We start from the raw sequence: 15,938 nt of genomic DNA on the forward strand, positions 1-15,938 counted from the left end.
TTTTTTCATTCATATTCGCGAGGAGAGTTTTAACGAAACGCCGTCGATCGTGATCGCTAAGGACAGAGAAGGGATTACTAAAATCGGTCAGCGAATCACGAACGATTCCGATGGCAATCTCGTGCATCCTTCGCGCCGACGACCTTGACACACTGACAGACAACCGGGAATCGGCTCCTGCATTCAGGTCAAACGAGAGTCGGCGTGACAATGACGCTCGTTAAGAGAGAAACGAGATCGTCCGCGGGCGAACGCATCCGAATCAATTGCACGAGCGATTGTCGCGTCTATAATCGGGTTGCATTTGTCCACCGGAAATTCGCGTCGAATTAAGCGCTCTCGAAAAAAAAAAAAAAAAAATAGATTGGCTCGCGAGATGACTCCCCTCTATCTGATGCCGGATTTAACGTTGAATGCCGATTGGAAATCCAAGGGCGGAGACGCTTCTGAAATTAATCTTGTGTTTACTACTCTACTATTCGCTTTATGAAACGTTATCTATGATGCCCTTTGTCCGAGCAATAATTTGTGTTTTGTAAATTATCGAGACATCACCTTAGGTCACGAATTAATATAATATATAATATATAATGTTTGTGTGTTACTATGAGAAATGTAATTACATTTTAATAATGTTATATTTAATTGTGTATCACACACACATACACAGACACACAAATTCCTTTTTGAGTAATATCAATCGACTGTTCTTGAAGCTATTTGATTTTAAATGCAGTTTTCCAATAATTATTTTTAATAAAGATTAAATTAAATTACTATTTTTACTCTTTACAAATATAATTTTAATCTTACATATTATTTATTTCTACATAGCTGTAATTACATCTTTTTGTATATAATTTCGCAAATCTTATAATTATTGACAATATTTTTTAAATTCTTGCAAAAAATATTTCGTTTTTAAAAATTTATGGAATAAATAAATAATGCAATTCTGGACGCTACGTGTCATCACATTTATCATCTGTAACGTCAATGTGTATTGAATGTATATATTGTTTTGATTTTGAGTAGGCTATTATTAAGCTTCTTGCGTGCAATGATGTGCCGAATGATTTCCTCTTAATAGCTCTGATTAATTCGACAGATAGAAAGTAACGATCTATACGCGATGGCTGTACAATGTGTGAGACCAAGTGCTCCTCGAGCAGTTCCTTTTTCGTTGCGCAAAGGACGACCGGTTAACTTGTTAACCGGTCGACTTGTTAACTTTACGTGCTGCATAAAACGTGTGTTACACGAGCCGCGTTTAAATTCTTCTCGCGTCATCGAATTTCTGAGAATTGAGACGCGTAGAAACATAGTCGACTGGAATTACACGCATGTAGCCTACAAAAAAAGTATAAAAATGTTAACCCGAGTTATATTGATATTTTAATTTCGACATGCGTACGCGTGAGTGGTCATGTTATCACTTTGTATTATTTTGAGCTAATTTTAGTTTATTAAATTTATTCGTTCAATAAATTTACTTATTCACTTGTTAATAATGACACAATGACATTTAAAAAGGTACATTTAGTTATATAATCGAAAAGGCACAAGTTAGAGTGAAAGAAAATGTGACTTTGGTATGTTATTTCAATTTTGATGAGGGAAATTTTTGAATAAAGCATAATTCAGAAAAGAACAACAGAAAAGATAAAGAGGTAAAAGGAAATACTCTCGGTCGAAGCATGCTTAATAAAATTTTCATATCAATTAAATGTATATTTCAGTTCTATATAAACTGCGTGCCGATGTGGTTATCGGAATTTAAAACGCAATCGTAAATTGAAACCAGAATATCTAAATTAATTTGATCGTCAAATATTTAATAACGCTGCTATAAACATCTTTATAAAGAAGTTATTGCAAACAAATATCCCAGGCAGGATATTTGAATCTGAAAAAGGCATTAAGCTAGGCTTATTTAATTCGATCCATTAGCAAAAACCGGATGCTACGTGTTCGCGTATTCAACAAGTTATCGCAGTTATCATAGGTAGACAAGTTACCGCGGTTACGATATGCCAATTCGTCCGATATCTATATTTCTCTTTCGATACTCGTCATTAATTCTCAACGTGTTCCCTCAACGATGCGGTCTCCGGGCTTCGTCGCTCGATCAGTCGGATCTCCGCGCGTAAATGTACGTGACCCTGACATCGCCTCCGAGCGAAGCGCGCCGCACGGTATATTATAACACTCTCGTTCTCTCACCAGGCGTTTCGTCGTCGCGCGTCACGTCATTTCGCAATCGCGCGAACTCCCCGGCTGTCGGCGCGCAGAGAGACATGATTTATGATCGCGATTAGAACCGCGACCGTAACCGTAACGATTCGATGGCGTCGAGTGAATTGTCTGAGACGTCGTCGATGTCGCCCATGTCGTCCATCTGTCCCCCCGACGAGCGTTAAGGGACTTTTTAATTTGAAACGTTTTTCAATTTGTAAATAGAGCAAAGCAAATTGAAAATCGTAAAATTAGATCGTAAAATTAATCGAACGTATACAAATCGTACTTTATACTTGGCGATTTAGACACTTAATCGGAATGTAATCTAGAGATTATATCGGTTTATATCTCGAGTACTTAATTTTTTTGACAAGTTAAAGTTGAATAAATTGATAGAGGGTTTTAGGAATTGCGCAATTTATTTTTATCTATCATAATTTAGAAATTATCTCGTTTTCTAGGATATTCTTATTAAATCTAATCTTCTGAGATTATCAAAGCACATCCCGTAGAGAGATACCGTATATATCATTAATTTAATGTATAATTGAATTCTGATAAGAGATTTTTTATAGTAATTTAATTTTTCGGCGTTTAACCTTTATGTGACTTCCGCTATTATTGACGTACGAGATAATTATGATGATGTCATGGGAAGCAAAAGATATCGTAATCGCAACGTGCGCGATCTTCGTCCGTTCTCGCGTAAAGATCATTGATTCCGCAAAGTTCTTCCGCTTTCATATATCGTACTCGATATTGTATGCGTGCATGAAATTGGCGTATTATTTCGTGGAGTCTCATTAATTATTGAAAATTTTATTTTCTACAGTTTTCCATAGATGAGACAAATAAGTCTGCTAATTAAAGGTAAAAAAAACATGCCTCAGGACAAAGTGAGACGTCAGCTTGATGCAGCGTTTCACTTTATTCTGCGAAAGTTTCATAGTTCTCGTTGGATTTTAAAAGATCTATAGCTCTCCAAAAGTTCTGAAAAGAGTTCTTTGTTAAACAGTTTGTTTGATTTTTAAATAACTTTTATTGCTGAAAAATCGTTTTTATGGAAGAAAAGAAGGATGTAAATAGATTTTTTGCGCATTACAAAATATTTCTCGTTCAGTCTTAATCTTAATTATCCTACAAAGATTTTTGACCGTGACCATTATTAATTATTTATTAAATTTTAATTCAAGAAAGACGTATATATAGGAATATAGATGAGAAAAAGCTGGTCGCGGTCTTTGAGAATTCTATGTGTTATGAAATATTTTTCATTTTTCATAAGACGATATCCCAGCTTCGCCACGCACGCGCATTATCTCGATTCTCGACCGTAAGCAGCGTTTCCTTCACCGGGCTGTAACAATCGCAAACGCGTGCGGTCATTTAGCTTAAATGAGACATTCTTCTCGGCCTATTCGCGGAACAGGAGAGACAGAGAAAGGAATCGTCGTCATCGTGTATCATGACGTCGTTATGTACCCGCCGTTTTCTCCCGCCGTGTTTTCGTCGCCGTGGCTCACGACTTTCGGTTCTCTTTGTCAGCACCCTCGCCGCTCTCTGCCCATGATCGGTCGACATAAATCCCGGACAAGGCGGAAAAAACGTCTGTTTCGGGCACGTCCGTTCGAGCGCGGCAGGAGTCAGAAAGATGCGGTAGAAAGAGACGGGGGTAGGAGAGAAAGGGGGAGTGAGCGAGGATGTCGGGTCGACGACGTTTGTTTCGCGGTCGTTGATATTTCGGTACAGTCTGTCTCAACCTATCTATATCCTTCTCTCGGGTTTTGTTTCTTTCCTTCTGTCGTACGCTATCTAGCTTTATCGTCTTTCTGTCCGCTGCTCCGCCAGCGTTTCCTCGCACGGTTTCGACAAAGTTCTCCTTTTTTTTCTCTCCGGACGCACTGTAAAGATACAAAGATCCGACGGGAATGAGAGAGAGAGAGAGAGAGAGAGAGAGAGAGAGAGAGAGAGAGAGAGAGAGGGAGGGCATGACTATGTTTCTGGTTGACCGTGAGTATCTTGCCGACTATAATCTTCAGGTAGATCCTGCGTAGGTACGTGAGTCATTTCTCTCTCTCTTTCTCTCTCCCGTTCGCTCGTTTCCTCCTTCATTCTTTTTTCTTATTCCTCGTCCGTGCTTCTCGCTCGCTCGTTTTGTTCCGCTGGTTTCTTTTGGCCGTTCGTTGAACGGCGTGGAAGCGTGCACGATATCACCCTGCCGGTCGATGGAGACGGTTCGCGCGGCGTCAACGCTCTCGAAAAACGACCGCCCCTTAAACTCTTGTTTTGCCGTTCTTAAATTGTCGCGCTTTCAGCCTTTAGTAGTACAACGGCACTTAGCGCAGGCGCTAAACTCTCTGCATTCGCTCGCTTTTCCTCAACGTCGTGTGTTTGACGAAAGGATGATTAGAAAACATATAATATTCTGTTAAATTTATAGGGTAGTAATTATTATCGTTTTTTTTTTGCAAGAACAGTTTACTGAATTTATTACAAATTTCTACATTAACATTCGAATGGGCATGCTCGTCAAGTTTTTAGTCGCGAAGGCGCGAAAAATCGATTGAAAAAGTTTTTGCCCCAGCTGAGTTGACAATTACATCAGGTTATATTGCTCGCATCTCATTTCACATAGATCGATAGTTATACCATTCGTTGCATATATACGCTCATCGTTTGCATACAATGTGCCTGGTTAAACTTAGTTTTAAAGTCCCATCGTTAAGAAGTTTGCGGCGAGTCAGTTAAGATCGAGTCGTGAAACGCGATCCTCTTTTTACGTCGTCTACCACACGATAAAGCCGATATTAATGATGCTATTTGTTTTGGAATGCAGAAAAGATTTTGTTGATACGCGTCAATGTATAATATACGCAGACGTATCTACATATATATAATATACGATGTGTGTGTGTGTGTATGTGATATACACACATACACAGAGCACGTGTTTCAAAAATAAGTTTCTAAACTTTAAGAGCATATTCTATTCATTGTAAGGATGAAAAAAATTATATGAACGAGTCAAAAAACTCTTTTCAAATTGTATACACTTTTTATTTACAACCGATTTTGGAAAGAACATTTTAGATGTTAAAAATTTCAGGAATATTTGTTTTTATTTTTTGTTTGCGCGTAAATGATAGAGTAAAATTATAATTAAATGATAAAAACAATTTCCTAATAATATCTAATTATTATTATTAAAAATTGTATTAGTACATGTATATTAAGAAACAAAAAATTTTTATAGCTCGATAAATAAGCGTTTTCATGTTCATGTGATTCTTTTCATTTTTAATGAATAGAATTTGTCTTAAAAGTTGGCTTATTTCTAAAATATCCTATATACAAATGTGCTGGATTGTATAAATATTTTTACACGATTAATAATAATATTTATTACTTGATTAGAAAAAAATTATTATAAAATTTAAATAAAAGTAGAGCTAATAAATTACAAATATATAGAATTAAAATTTTTAACAAAATCCTATATCATTTACACCCATAAAAATAAAAGAATGAAAAAGTGATAAACAGTGCTTTAAAAACGTTCCTTATTCATTGCTATTTAATGTCGAGAGTACATTAAATGAACAAGAGATGAGAGAGAATTTCTTTAACGAGCTTCTCTCTCCTCTTTTGACCGAGTTCTATCAAATTGAGTTATCAACCTCAGTCGTTCGTTCGTCTGTTAAATTCACCCGATTAGCTTCTATATATTACTCAAAAGCCATCTCGATGTATGGAGTGTTCAATTGACTCATACGACAGAGAAGACTTGTCGCAAACCGGAATCACATCGTGCGAGTCTTGAATCAATAGCAGGTCGGGCGACGCGCTCGTGTGTGTGTGTGTGTGTGTGTGTGTGTGTGTGTGTGTGTGTGTGTGTGTGTGTGTGTGTGTGTGTGTGTATGTGTGATTTGCGTGTGATTGTAAATGCTGACGATGTCGCCGGTTGTGGAGTTATCGGCCGACGATAACAATGACCGATTATCTTTCGTCACATTATCGCGATTGTTATTTATACGAAGGCGTATTATTATATTATAGGCGTCCTACGGATCGCTCTTTTCCTTTTACACGTGTCGCATTTTATATCGCGTTTTTTCGTTTTTTTTTTTTTTTTCCATTTTTACTCGATTTAATTTTGATCATTGGGTTTAATAGTTTTCAATTGACGTACATACATTTCGTTTATCCTGCTCAGAGTCGAAATAACCGGGGTTGACCGGTGCTTCCTTTTTGATTTGATATTATCGGGATATTGATTTATCGAGGCGACTCTATTTATTCTGCTCCACATATATCAGATTAGGTTCGCGTAAATACCACGTAGGTGCTTAGCTCACACTTTGAACTGTGTTATTTCGTATCACCTTTAAGGTAAGGATAAAAATTGGATTCGCTCGTCGGAAGATCGAACGAACGTGGTGGCTACCTCGCCCCCGACGTCATCGATTCTTACTGATCCACGTGGTATCGGCCAAGTTTTGCACTCTGTTTAGGAACGGTTAGATGTATATATTTAGCGACATTTGTGGAACGGATGCTGGCGTTGGCTCCGCGCCAGCCAGCGCCGCGGCCTCGGGGATTACACGGCAGCAGCAGCAGCCGGTGCGCTTCTCCATCCTGCCCGCGCGTTTCCTCTTTCAACGGGCTCTGTTGTTGTCGAAATGTTTCTCTCTCTCTCTCTCTCTCTCTCTCTCTCTCTCTCTCTCCCTCGTGTGCTCGAAACAATCGGATCTCGAACGGGAAAGTACGTCCGGCGCGGGCGGTTTTTTGCGGTTCGCGCGCGATTATCACCGTACGTTGTTTACGGGGATAAACGCGTTTCTATTATAGAGCGTGGAGCAACGTGGTAATTGCACCGCGTTGCATTACCGTCGCCGCGGACTGCCGTATGTGTATACGTGCGATTCAATTAGAGATTATTTAATTTGTTTACATAGAGCGACCCTCGGCAGCCTGTTGTTATTTATTCGCGCCATAGATATTTATTTACGTATTTACGTTCTACGAAAACTTAGTTGTTTGTAGCGTAATTACTGGATAATTCGACGGTATTAATGTTGAGGTAAAATTGAGTCATTAAAATGCGACATGACGCCGTCGGTTTCGCCCGGCTCGCCCCTTTCATTATTATTGATATACATTTCGGGGGTGGGATTCCGCGTCGGCCGGTTTTAACAGCGCGCGCATTAAATTGCGCGCGCGGCGCGAAAATAAATTCATCTCGACCGGTCGTCGTCGTCGTCGTCACGTAATCTCGACGCAATCGCGCCAAATCGATTTCCAATGTCGAGCGACGACGACGACCGGTCACCTTCCGTCCACTTCCGTCGGACTCGCAACCGGTCGCGGCCTTGAACCGCTCGAAGATTACGAGGTCGCCGACCCGATCGACTGCGCGCGAAATCGATAGACTGTCCTCCTCCGTGAAATTACTCGCTCGTCGTATCCACGAACGAGTGCTTGCCGTCCCGTTGCCCGCTTTGCCCTGGCTAATTCATCTCTCCGCGTTTCGATTACGATTAAGCGATTTCGCGCGCGGTAGCCCCGGGGCACGTTAGCCTGAAGTTCGTCAGGGAGACGAGACGAGAGAGAGAGAGAGAGAGAGAGACAACACCTGGCTGACCTCGCGCGCGGGAGATTCACTTGGGATTTCATAATTTCCGAGCGAGTTCTGTCTGGCGTTATATATCCACAGAAATTTTCGAAATGGTTATTTGGCGTGCATTTACACACGGCCGGCCGACGGTATTCGACGGCTTCAAATTTGCCAAATTTGGTATGCCCCGTCGAGAGAATGAATGTGTACCGCCGATCCCCGATATTTCCCATCGATCGGGACCACCGAGACTGCATTTTGTTTCCAATATCTCCATGGGCGTGTATCGTATATGGTTGACGTTCGTCGCGTGACCGCCGCGCGAACGCCAGGCGGTTTGTTGCCGTTTTTCGCGGCGTGGTCAAATCGTGATTCCTCTCTTTCGCTGAATAAGTCGATATACGGATACGGACGCACGCGACATTTCACTCGCGCAAATCCAGCTCGTCGTTACGGTCCCCCCTTTGTGACTCTTCGGCTTGCGATTCGGCGATTCTCTTCGTTCGCTCGCGCTCCCGATAAAAGCGCGCGGGTTTGGGTTCAGGGCGCGAGGCGCGTTGATCGTTATCCGGCCGGGATCTCCGGCAGCGTAATTCGCGTAATTTGCATTCGGCGGGCGGTACAACCCTTTCGCAGATTTCGCGGAGGAGCGCGGAGGGTCGAGGAGGCGGTGGTGTGGTCCCTCCCTCCTTGCCTTTCTCATAACCTCGATCGTAAATAACCGCCCGTAAAACCCCGTCCCAGTTTCGTGGCGGTGAAATGATGTCGGTGCAGCGCGGCTTTCCTTTCCACCGAACGGAGAATGGGAGAGAGATAGACAGAGATATTCATTGCTATTATCCTCGGGCATCCTGTCTATCACGGGATTTAATTCTTTGATCTCGTAGCAGTATTTTTGAATTCTCTTCTAGCATTTCGTATATATTCTTATTTTGATAAACTTATTGAGGATCTACAGCAGAGTTTAGATGTGTTAGTCGATCCTAAAGTTCGTTAAGCGGCCCCAAAACGTTCAATATTATTACACGTTTGCAATATTTGAATAGTACACAATATTGTTGCTCGTGTGAAAGCTATATCGAGTTTGTTTTCAATTTTCTACAAATACGTTGTGCTGTATTAAGCGCAATGAAGGGATGTTAGATGTTAGGAATAGAATTAGACTTTTATAATCAGTTTTCTCCTATGTTGTATATCTTGTACGACACATTTTACATTTCATTGAGGAAATTGAACCCGAAAATTCTATGTTTAATACCTAATATGTTTTTCTGTTGTGCGCAGATTTATTATTTATGTACATGTGCTGAATCTGTATATAACAGTGTGTTCGGTCTTTTTATAAGCGCGGGAGATCGATTTTGATTTAATGTTACTCGACGAGATATTCATTTCCGCGCGCGATTGTACGGCGGCTCCCGCTTTTTCGCGACTTAAATTCAATCGGAGGGAAAGAGAAGGCAGGCGCGGCGCGGCGCGTAGATTCCGCATGAATAATTGAGCGCGAGTTTGCTGCCGTGAATGAAATCGAGGCGTGGCCGCGTCCCCGCCGCCGCCGTCGGCTGGCGCACGGTCGATCGCGGGAATCGAGCTCGCAATAAACGAGCTACCGCCAGAGGCGCGAAGAGAGAGAGAGAGAGTAATCCGCAAACTTTTCTTCTACGAATCGAGACTTGCGTGTGCACGGGCGATCGAAACGATCGAGAACCGCGCGGTACCGCGCCAAAACGCAGTGTGCCAAAATGAATCGTGTGTCCTTTAATTAAGTGCCCTTTTCGGCGACGATGTCACCCCGAAATTTGACTCGTTTTTCGAAGTTGCGTTTCCTAAAAGTTTTCGAGAGTCTCCAATGGAATTTGGACGGAGAGAGTTCTGACGATGAACCGAAATCTATGAATAGATTGATACAATTATGATTGATATTTAACAATAACAGACAACTCGATAAATGGAACAGTTTTCCAAAGTATTATATTTTTGTTGCAGTAATCAGATATCCGACATCCCATTTTGACTGGGAAAATTTTTGTAAATATAATGCGCGCGTATTATGAATACTGATGGATATACCACGGTGCACGTAAGGAGCATTTTGCCGCGTGCTGTTTCATATATTCCGAACCTGTTCCGGAGGACTTTTATTCCGCTATTCTCGCGGTTCATCTCGTGCGCTCATGAATTTCGAACGCGGTGGATCATGGGAACTGGGTGAAAAGGGGAGGAAAGGGAGAAGGGGAGCGCGAAGCAGAGAGAGAAAGAGAGAAAGAGAGGTAAAGGGAAGCTCGAGAGAAAGAGGAGAAAATAAAGGAAAAAGGCCTGGAGGGATCGCGTGTTGGTCGGCCGTTAAGCATTCCTCTTGCTCGGCTACACGCCACATATTAACACCGGGATTTTCACTTATATTGGCTCCTTATTGCTTTACACTCTTCCTTTTCTTTATGGGAAAAGCGACGTCGAGCTAGTTGCGTCCTGCACCGGCGCAAATAATTTCTTTTTCGTTTACGTTGTGGTCATTCACGACGTAACCTCGTAATAAATCGATGGATTGTTTCGCAGTTGAGTGTGATCAACGATCGCATTCCTCGCGGGCATTCCTCGCTGTCTTCCTCGATAAAGAATGCAGTCGACTTCACTGTCAATTCACATCAGTGACGCCGCGAAAATAAAACGATTTATAAAAATGTGTGTGAAACACTAGCTATGTATAAAGCTCTCGAATATATATAAGATGGCAAAATAATAATAATAATTAAAACAATTCCACATGTCGAAATTGAAATTTGCATATTGACGGGTTATTAGATGTAATAAAACTGTAATTATAAGTGGGATTATTAAAATCATTCTTAGAATACTTATACATATTTATACTCTTAATTGTGAAATAATTTTGTTGTCAACTGACCTCCTTTTCTTTTGTATCTGTATCTTTGAAAAAGATAACACTTCTTTTATCTAAGCTAAAGATGAAGATAATGTATTTTAATAAATTAAATGAAGATACGATAAAGCTATTTCTTTACCTAGATGATTATCCAATTACATATATATTATTTTATATACAGATAACGGTAAATACTAGCGATAACTAGCCTCTAGTATCGCGGATTATTTAATCGTGCTCCAAATGAAAACTCTCGTCTAAAAGCGTACGTGTCCTTTATTTCCAGGCTGGCGAGCTCTGCCCCTCGAAGGAGCCCCGTGAGTGAAAGGAAACGCGGAAACGGAGCGGGCTTCCCTCCGGCAATTACCGAGACGATCTTTCACATCGCCCGGAAAGCGGAGCTTGGGGATAAGGATCGACGAATGGGAATTTATACGTGAGTAAACATACGTTATCACGTAAATAACAATAAAATGAACAATAAAAGAAACGAGATATATCGATTGTCGTCTACGTCGAAAAGTTGTGCAGTTGCATACGTTAATTGTCGCACGCGATTTTATAATGATAATCTTTTTTTTATATCTAAATAATGAAGCGTTTTTTAACGCGGTTTTTTTTTTAAATTTAAAACACGTCGCGCACCGTCGTCTGCGAACTAAGTTTCGCCACGCTTAACTCGACGAATTTAGTCCTGGCTCTATATAGGTTGAAACACGAAGTGACTTATTTGCATAACTCTGCCCCGCTTTGTCGCGTTGCACCGACACATGGCGATTAATCCCCGTTTAATGGCGATAAATGCGGTCGTCGTTGATTCGTTCCGTGGTTTTACGACACGATACTCACCGCTCGAGTAGTGCTGAAAAATGGTGTGCAGCTTGAAGCAATTAGGCTTGTCTCGCGGAGAGCCAATGACCTTGTTACCGATTGAATGCGATCAGAAATGGCTGCACGAGCGGCATGATTTGCACTTTGCGCAACCATTTAACATACTTTTGTATCGACTCCATTGATAATTTGCTCTTTCGCGCGATCAGTATGCCACGATACGCAAATCGATTCGATTTAGCATTGAACTGCAAAAAACTGGAAAAAGTTTGAGACGTTGGGCGTAATTTTCTGCGTGTTTTGTTATGAAATAATTGAAGAACACTATTATTGTCAGAAAAGCTGAATGACCAGGAACAAATTATCTCTCAGAATAAGAGAAAGCATTGAGTATTGTAGAATGTGATATATGCAATATATATGTACATTTAAAAAAATAAAAATTATGAATCTTATTACTTTTACGAGGTATTCATTTTTAAATATATTTAAAAAAGATGTCGCGCATTAAAATATTTGCGAATAATTTCGAAATATCTCGAATGTCAGAGTTTATAGATAATTAATAACAGGACATAATGACATTTTCAAATATTACTAAAAAAAGAATTTATATGCCGAGCGCGATATCACTATGTTAATGTCAGTCGTCGAAGTTACATTATATCATAAGCATGAATATTCAATAAGACCAGAAAGTTACTAAAATTAAATAGCTATTATTTTATAAAAAAATATTTAAAAAAGAAATTTTTAATAAAGTAATATTTAATTTGCGCCACGTACGCACATTCTGTTTATTTATTAAAATACTATTGTATATTAATATAAAATAGCTATATTGTTTCAGTAACTTTTTGATTGCCATTATCCTGTGCAGTATATATTTTTAAAATTAATTTTTTATCCAAGTCGCGCTAAGCAATACGTGCAAAGTAAAATCTAAGTTGAGAATTTTGAACGTCACATGAACAGTGGGAAGAGAAAAAAGAGCGCGGTTACAAAGTGTAGACATTCACACTTGCAGGTACGATGTATGCGAGTCGGTTTTGAAGGGAGAAATCCCAACAAAAGGTGATTTTTATATATAGTGACTTTTCCACTTGGTTTAACGTGTGAACTCACTGGAATTTTTCGTATCGAAAGATTTATGTATCGTGCGTATACGGACAGTGATTTTTTTGTGGTGGTCGTTCAACGATATAAAGATGAAATACATCTTTATTGATTTAGATTATTGATTTTGAAGTTTGAAAACTTAAACTTCAACTTTTTTGTACACATCGTGAGCGTGTAATATTACATCGGAATTAAAAATCGAAGCGTTAATTCGTCGCTGGCAGGGATCGTTCTTTTCATACGTTTCAGCGGATAACGCTGCTTATTAACGTCGCAATTCGATCTCGTCCATCACGCTATTATATGTAATTGACAGGTGAACTGATTAATCGTACTGCAACCGCAGTTCGATTAATAATAAAAGCGTACTCTCGTATTGACCGAAATTAAATATAAAATTTGTTGAAATTTGCGTTTTATATCTCGCGTTGTATTTTGTGGCGCATCCGTGTCGACATTCGTCCGAACGAATTTCAACGACGTCGAGAAGGATGACGAGCGGGGAAAGGTGAAATGTGCGCGCACGCGAGACAGGATTCGAATATAATGTAAATAACAAAATCAATATATCTCAGTTATACGCGAAAACCGGACGATGCATCGTGCTGCAAGGGGGATGCATCGGGAACCAGCTTACTATGAGGGCACGCGGAAACGGGGAGCGATTTGCGAGCGAGCTCCGAGTACATTGAATTTAAATTACCTCCCCACCACTCTGGTATTCTCGCGCGGATACGAGCATTAAAAAGGGCATATTATGCGCCGCGAGAGTACTCGGATGTACGTTTATCTCGCGACTGCGTTTCGGTCTCTCTTCCTCTTTTTTTTCTCTCTCTCTCTCTCTCTGTTTCATTTACCACGAGACAGAAGCGAGCTCGAGAAGCGGGTGTGAATGGAAGAGCGAAAAGTTGACATGGAAGCATTGTAAAGTGTCAGAGGTTAATGTTTTGGAAAAAGCTACCCATCCTGCGTAATACGCGAGACAGCGTTTATTTATTTTCGAACAAGACAGAAACGAGGTTGGAAGAATTATTTGTCACATTAATTTACATGCACCTTTTCTTTAAATGGCACCTGCAGGCTATCGGGTATCACTATCGTTATTCGACAGTATTTGATTATTTCTTTCGCATTTGTTACTCGTAACTGATAATCACAAAACGACAATTATAAATAAATGTAAAGTTTGCAAAATTGTTCGCTTAGGGACAATCGTTTCAGTAAATTTTCCGTCATCTAGTTTTAAGTGTCTTGAAGAGCTGGCGAAAATTTACAAAGCGTCTCCGTGAAGTTTATGTCCACGTTCGTGAGTGGTTCTTCTTCGGCCTATTCAAAAGCTTTTCAGACTGAGACCGTTTTCGTATCGACGACGCTCCGCGGTCCTTTCAGTATCGTGAACAAAAAAAAAGGAGGGGTGGAGAGGGGGGAGGGAAAGAAAAAGCGCCACGCCGCCGCCGAACTCGCTCGTCCCGACGCGCAACACCTGTTGAATCATTAGCCCGTCTGCGTGCTTAACGAGGACGGCAGGTAAGTCAGTGAATGACACGGACGTGCAGCGCGCGACATTTATGAGCTGTCCGTCTAATTGGCACGCATTCGCTTTTAAAAGCTTGGTCGCTGTCGTCATCGTCATCATAGTTGCGACGTACGGTCGTCCGTTCCGCTTATTACGATTGCCGCGGGATAACGGAGACGCGCTGCAAAATAACGTTACAATCAAATCGAATAAAAATGTCCTAGTTTACGGATGCTGCTAAAGATATTTGAAACTCTTCATAAATTTAGAAGTAACTTTGCTTATTTGTGACAAGTGGCTGAATTCGTCTTTTCGAAGAGAAATATCTTACAATTAATATAATTGAAAAAGTCTCTCAGCTTTATAAAGCTTTTCCGATTCTTCAATTATATATGACAAATTACTGAAAATTTCTCGCGTGAGTGACACATCTATTACTGAAGAGAAGGCCTTATTTCTGATAGATTTATTATTGTAGCTCATGAAATTGATACATTTACCCGGTTACAAACCACCGTCAATCTCCAGCATCGTCGGGAAACATGATCGCGTCCCCTCTTACTCCTTCGTACCCTCTTTCTAGCTTTCGGCTGTTCCCCTAACACAACCCTCGAGGTAGTCGGTGGAGTTTCGACAAATGTTACGATCAAACGGCGGTGAGAATATCACACGGAGTGCCGAATAAACTGTTGAATCGCCGCCCGTATTAAATCTACCGTTGGTATCTTTGCAGCATCTTACAATTCCGTTTGTCTTATATATATTCGTACCTTTTTCCTATGTAGTTACCTGGTTGTTGGCTCGACGACAATTTGCTCGACAATTTCCCTTGACTTTAACGAAGAAAGTTCGACGTTTAGTTTGTCTCGCTAACGCAATTTGTCTGCTCCCTTTTACCTTTTCCATTTGCACGCTTCGTTCAAATCCAGTGTAATAAAACGGGTGATTACTAGTTTGATTATCTCTAAGATACTAAATAGAGCCATTGATAATATGTGCGCACAGTAATTCGATTCGACAATAATAATCCATATTTACGATATCCATAATTAATAATCGACGTATTACACATCATTTATCATGCATAGATGATCCTTTCCGATGTTGATACGTGTTATATGTGATAACTATCAATTTCATGTTAATAATTTAGACAAACAAGACTATTAGCGGCAAATTACGTTAAACATACGCGCCGATAATGACGTGACAAGGTGACGATTATCTCCCGATCCCGGTGTCGGATAATTGAAAGTGAGGAGAGGAGATCCCACGTAAAGAACTCTATTATGCCTGCTGCTCTAAACAACCGGCGCGTCCGCGTCCCTTTACATCGCTGTGGTGCGATAAATCGCGTCGCGTTCGATCGCGTTTGCGCCTCCCCTCTCCGCTCTTGTCCTCGTTAAAAGGTTTACCGTCTCTCTCTCTCTTTCTTTTTCTCTCTTCCCTTTTACCTCGTACGTTTGCCTTTTGAGCGTCGTCCGGTGATTTAAACGGCACGGAGGTGGACCGGAGCGCGCGCATTACGCTTGTCGCAATAGTAATTGCTGAGCGCGCTTTATAAAGGACCAACCAGCCTCTCGCCGCTTCTCCCCTTTTCTCCCTCTGTCTCGCTCTATTCTCCACTGCCGTCTCTTTTTCGCTTTTCACGGTCCGCGTACATTGGCGGAGGCGAACGGGCGGGTGACAGAAAGTGAGATGGGGGCGGGGGGGGGGGGAGGGCGGAGAGGAAAGAC

General features: G+C 40.8%; 1 protein-coding gene across 2 annotated transcripts in view; it reads left to right on the forward strand.

Annotated features, from left to right (window-relative positions):
- LOC105834483 (mucin-5AC) overlaps nt 1-15,938 on the forward strand; it is a 188,535-nt gene that overhangs the window by 50,068 nt on the left and 122,529 nt on the right. For both annotated transcript variants that reach the window (XM_036283290.1, XM_036283289.1), the window contains one exon: nt 11,023-11,172. The gene's annotated coding sequence lies outside the window, so the exon portion shown is untranslated. The remainder of the gene's footprint in view (nt 1-11,022; nt 11,173-15,938) is intronic.

The sequence above is a fragment of the Monomorium pharaonis genome, chromosome 2 (assembly GCF_013373865.1).
Source record: "Monomorium pharaonis isolate MP-MQ-018 chromosome 2, ASM1337386v2, whole genome shotgun sequence".
Classification (NCBI taxonomy): Eukaryota; Metazoa; Arthropoda; class Insecta; order Hymenoptera; family Formicidae; genus Monomorium; species Monomorium pharaonis.